This window comes from Oncorhynchus clarkii, chromosome 20, assembly GCF_045791955.1.
Source record: "Oncorhynchus clarkii lewisi isolate Uvic-CL-2024 chromosome 20, UVic_Ocla_1.0, whole genome shotgun sequence".
Classification (NCBI taxonomy): Eukaryota; Metazoa; Chordata; class Actinopteri; order Salmoniformes; family Salmonidae; genus Oncorhynchus; species Oncorhynchus clarkii.
In genome coordinates, this window is record NC_092166.1 from 76,773,560 (window position 1) to 76,779,559 (window position 6,000).

General features: G+C 37.1%; 1 long non-coding RNA gene and 1 pseudogene across 1 annotated transcript; one reads left to right on the forward strand and one right to left on the reverse strand.

Annotated features, from left to right (window-relative positions):
* The window catches only part of LOC139377168 (microcephalin-like), a 32,825-nt pseudogene extending 30,733 nt beyond the window's left edge, over positions 1–2,092 (reverse strand).
* Positions 2,093–4,877: 2,785 nt separating this feature from the next.
* On the forward strand, positions 4,878–5,662 carry LOC139375697 (uncharacterized). The gene is made up of 2 exons (XR_011627837.1): positions 4,878–4,925; positions 5,160–5,662. It is a non-coding gene; the product is annotated as an uncharacterized lncRNA (long non-coding RNA).
* The last annotated feature ends 338 nt before the right edge of the window (positions 5,663–6,000 follow it).

Below are 6,000 nucleotides of genomic sequence, written 5' to 3' on the forward strand. Positions count from 1 at the left end.
GGCTTGTAAGTAAGCATTTCCTGGTATTCTGCACGTGAAAAATCTAATTTGATTTGCTAATGTAAGTCGCTCTGGATAAGCGTGTGTGCTAAATGACTAAAATATAAACACAACATGTAAAGCGTTGGTCCCATGTTTCATGAGCTTAAAATATCCCTGACATTTTCCATACGCACAAAAAGCTTATTTAGCTAAAATGTTATGCACAAATTTGTTCCTGTGGGAACATCTGAGACCAACCACCCAGACAGCTGATGAATATTTATGTCATCAATAAAGCCCGTGTGTGGAAAAACTGATTGGCTGTCTGGGTTGGGCCTCTGCACAGTCATGTGAAATCGAGAGATTAGGGCCTAATTAGTTGATTTCAATTGATTGATTTCATTATATGAACTGTAATTCAGTAAAATCATTGAAATGGTCACGTTAATATTTTGTTCAGTATAAATAACAGAGCTCACAGCTATTTTATTTGTCAGTCAGTGACACCTTGTGGTTGATGAAAGAATTGCAAAAACAACAAAATGGTTACCGACTTGTCATCACGCAGACCAATAGATATTGACGACTCATCGTTGTTATTGCTATGATGTTGCACTTTAAGGCCGAAAAGCATTTACACTGTAGTCCTGTGTAGCTCAGTTGGTAAAGCATGGCACTTGCAACACCAGGGTAGTGGGTTCAATTCCCACTGGGGACCAGTATATAAATGTATGCACTCACTACTGCAAGTCGCTCTGAATAAGAGCGTCTGCTAAATTAGGAAAATGGAAATGAAGCTTGAGGCTTACCTGGCCACCCAGAGGACAGACACAAGTCTCACACCGGTCTTCTTGGCTTTATTCCAGGTTGATTGATGGCCATTTTTAAAGACTATATGTGTGACTTGTTTATTGAAGGTTTTAGATACCTGGAATGATACAGGTAAATATCACAATGTGAAATGTGTACATAGTAATAACCTTCCAAACTGCTTAAAGGAAAATACCACTCAAAAACAATGTTGGTGTGTTTTAATACAGTACCCAAAATGGTTTGCATGTCAGCAGTCACATTTTCAAGATATAGAACTTAAAAAATAAAATAAAAAGCTGTCACAGTATGATGCGTTTTAAATAATACCAAAAGTTGGCGGATTTGAGTGGATTTTTTCCTTTAATAATGGTAGTTTTAAGAACCCCACAGGGTGTCATTAAAAACAAACATCTGTGTAGTTAGCCAATAGCTCTCGAAAACCCTTCTCCGTACATAGGGTTTTCAGCAGTTACATTCACCCAGTTGGCTCCATGTGAACTACAATTCCAACACTGTTTTAACGTTTAGACACATCAATAATCACTTTCAAACGTTTTTTTTCCCCCCTAAACATATGCTCCTTATCTTTCATAAGAGCGAGAATGAATCTTCCAAATAAAAAAGATACACTTACTGTAGCAGTTTGGCACAGGTCCACAAGCTGTGTCCCCTTCAGTTGACAAACTTCTTCTCTAGTTACGCTTACATACAGGTGTGCTAGATAGCTAATTAGCACAGCTGGCCACCTATGTCTAAACATGAGCTGTAACATGGAAATATATGGCCATGTGGGAACACTAACCCTATAAGATGTAATTTAACCTTTTACCCCCTCCTCTTCGCCAATATGAAAGATATAAAAACGTACCGTAAGCAATGCGTTTTAACATTCAGAATAAGAGTCTGGGATCTTAACAGAACTCCCCCAACCAGAATACACTATAGTTAATAGGCGCTAATGTAGTTAGCATCTATGAAAGGGTTAGTTATCCATGTACAAAATGGTAACTCACCACACCTCCCATATCCTGCAGCTGCTGGATGAACGGTTTCGAGTAATTCTCTGTTTTACTTGATGACCACACGTCAACGTAGGCAACAACATCTAGAGAAATGATCAAACACCACCCCCCCATCCTTTATTCAAAGACAAATGAGAAAATACAAGAAAAAGCTGTAGCTAGTTAGGCAAGCTATCCAAACCATGATGTTAGTTTACACATTTACCTTTCAGAATAGAAGCAGATTTAGGTGTACTGTTTGTGGTCATTTTAGTCTCTTACTGAAGGTTTTCCCTACAAAATTGGAGAAAGAAGTAACCAAGTTCAATTTGAGGAAGGAAAGTGCAGGCAGTTTGCTAGTGCAATGGGGATGCATATTTGATGACATGTTACAAAAAGTTAGAAATCCATTTGTGTATTTGTCACATGCGCCAAATACAACAGGTGTAGAATTTACAGTGAAATGTTTGCTTATGAGCCCTTCTCAATAATGCAAAGTTTAAAAATAAAATAGTAACACAAGTGGAATAAAATAAAATACAACAATGGAGCACCAACCAGTACCATATCAAAGTGCAGAAGTAAGAGGTAGATATTTACATGATGGCAGGGTAAAGTGACTAGGCAGCAGGATTGAAAATAATAAGAGTAAAATAAAGAACAGAGCACCAGCAGCAAATGATGCGTAAAAGTGTGTGCGTGCATGAATGTGTTTGTGTTGTATCGGTCTGCATGTGTATATGAAGCTTAAGTGAATGTGTGGGGGTTGTGTGGTAGTGTATGGGTACCATTAATAAGCTGCAATGTGTAACTTTTTGGGGGACATGACCAAATTCACATCGAGGTGGTATAGATCTGCCATTCTCATTTAAAATCTAAGAAGCAGTAGATCTGTTCTATGTGCATTATTTATATGCTTACCTTAAGTTATTTTTTTGCCTTTTACTTTCGGTTTTGTACACCAACTTAAGACAGCTGAAAATAAAATATTTTTGGTTATGTAAAATATATTGCACAGCTGTTTAGATGGCACATTGTCTACACTATATAACCAGTTGCTTGTTTTGTCACAAACTAAAAATAGGCGAACAAATAACGTTAGAATTCTAGCAACCAGGAAATGGCGGAGAGATTTCTGCATAGCGCATCTTTAACTGACTATTTAAGTCTGGCTTGGGTGTAGAAGCTGTCTCGGGGCCTGTTGGTCCGAGAGCCGATGCTCCGGTACCGTTTACCGGACGGTAACTACACCCACTTGCAAACTCGTAACCATCTAGTTTAGCTAGGCAGCTAACTAGAACTACAAAAGTGTATGCATACTACTAGAAGCAAATTCACAAAACATTGGGTCCGAAGACATCTAGCAAAGTAGCTAACTTGTGAATGCAAATCGTACACGCTTTAATTTCCCTGCAAACTGTGACCATGACTACTTGCCATTGAGTAAGGAGTGCTAACTTTAGCTAGCTAGAACATTTCGTCTGAATTAAGATCATTTCAAACAGTAGGTACTGTCATTTTGCTACTAATTGTATAAAGTGCGTAATCTGTTGACTAAACTAACTGTGTGGTTAAAAAAAAATAACGATATATATACACATTTTTCGCTACTTACAGTCGGGAGCTGGACAAATCCTTTCCAAAATCTTGACTTTCCGCGCGTGTATTTTTTTAGGACAAGGCTTGCTGGGAAGTAGATGACGTGTAATCTGTCATTGGTTGGTGAAAGTGTTGCCTCGTTTGTAGTTTTCCTGGTAATTGGCCTATTTGAAAACGACCTCGCGGATGAAAATGACATTTTTTTTTTTTTTTTAATATATATTTTTTTATTAATTTCAAATCAATACATAAAGCACATGAGGGAACACAAGCATACATAGATTACAAACAATAGACAATCGAGCTAGGGGGTACAATATCACATTACAATTACACAAGGACCTTAAGGGACATGCATTTACTTACAATTCTAACAGCTTTTTTGTTAGTAGAGCATTTAACTGTCTTAAAATACAGTTCAATTTATTTTTGTAGGGTACGAAAATGTGTTTTTCTGTTTGTAAATTTACATTTGTGTATATGAAATTTGGTCAAAAGAATAATGAAATGAATTACATAAAAATGATTCCGCTTATTTCTATTGTATGTAAAGAATCCAAACAGTACATCTCTCCACAATAGTGTAAAATCTTCATAAATGTGTTCAATTATAAACCTACTGATGTCTTGCCACAGTTTTCTTACATGCATACAATGCCAAAAAAGATGCACAACTGTTTCTGGGTGGTCATTACAAAAGGAGCAATTTGAGTTTATGTTTTCCTTAAACTTCTTCATATAGTGGTTGGCAGGATAATATTTATGAATAATTTTAAAGGAAACTTCCTTAATTTTGTAGGTATGTGTGTGGCAACATCCAAACTTTTTTCCAACAGATATTATCAATAAATCCATTCCAATAAGGCATGACATAAGGTATAGATAGATACAACATCCTGCTGAAACAAGGTTCGTATCGCTCTGTTGTTGAATGGACCAAAAGAGAAACAAATCTTTCCTACTGATGAGTCAACAGGGTCAACAGGGTCAACAGAAGGTAGGCTCTGAGGGTTCCTGAATAACATAGCAACACCTGAGGGAATGGCATCTAAAACAATTGCAAAATCTTTAGGTGTTACAGGGACCTTGTAAAGTGATAAGAATTCTTTATAACTGAGTAAAAGACCCTCTGCATTTACCAGTTGGCTCACCAATAGGATATTATTTCGGAACCAATATTCTAAAAACAGAGAGGTATTTTTATACAATATATCCCGATTATTCCATATATAATATCTGTGTGGAGAAAAACTGAAATTGAAAATGACACACAGACAGGATGCCGCGCGGTGAAACACCGCTTCACATTAATTTCAATGGAAGGACAGTTTGAGGGGCGGTGCGGAGGTGGTATAGGACGCGGTGAAAAATATAAACTTACCCAACTTTATGCAAATCACCAGTGGCGAAGGCTGGGGGATGACCAATCATATCGAGTGGTTCCTATGACGAATATGACGCTATGCGACCCGAGGTTGGAGACTTTCTTCAGCAAAGATGGCTGACAAGAAAGCTAGGATGGAAGCACATGTAAGTGATTATAACGTCATAACGAATCACGCAAGAAATGTACAGTTGACAGGAATATGTTAGTTAATGTAGAGACAAACGATTATGCATATATTTCTTTATCATAAAGTTAATTTACGAAAATCGCGATGTTGCCAGCTAGCTGACTAGCTAACATTAGCCAGCTAGCTGGCTAGCTTTATGGGTGTTGTGACATGAGTATGACATTGTAATTCTGATTGTTTAATGTTTTAGGGACTCCTGAAACAACCAGCAAACTAGGCTGTCGTCTTGTGAAACAGTGGCTTTAAAGAATCTAGCTAGCTAAAGCATTTACTGCAAATTGAATGTACAATTATGTAAGCTTGTCTTGCTGATATTTGCCATGCAATGCAGATAGGTTAAATAACGTGGCTAGCTATGTTCTTTCTTATTGTGCAGTGGAGAATAAAAATACCCGTGTGCCTATGGATGTATAGCTAGCTATGTAGCCGATCTGTGTATGGACCCAAACGTTTGGTATACATATTAGTTCAGAACCTAGCTTTGAACCTCAGCAATCATAGCCAGTTGTATCAACTTCAAAACAGTCTGAATGACATTAATGAAGCCTGCGGATTGAGTAGAATATAATATAACTTTTGTGTCAAGGATGCAAGTCGTATATACATGTAGTTATTACCATGCTTGAGATCCCCACATTGTAGCCTGTACATATCATGTACTCTACCTTGTCAAATAAAGGTGCAGTTCAGGTATGAATGTCTGAGATTATTTTTGTCATATCCAATACCAAGAGTATCACATTCCAGTCTTTGTATGATGCTGTGTCTGCATGTATGTATTACAATTGTACACTTCAACAGTGTTTACCAATCTTGGTCCTGGGAGATCAATGGTTACACACTGTAACTAATAGACTACAAACAGGATTTAACTAGTTAAAGGCTGATTTGTAATTCATATATAGAGAATTTAATATATAGAATTAAAAAAATAGAATTTAAAAAACCAGTACACTACACTTCCTATGCATCATGTACAGTTGAAGTCGGAAGTTTACGTACACTTAGGTTGGAGTCATTGAAACTCGTTT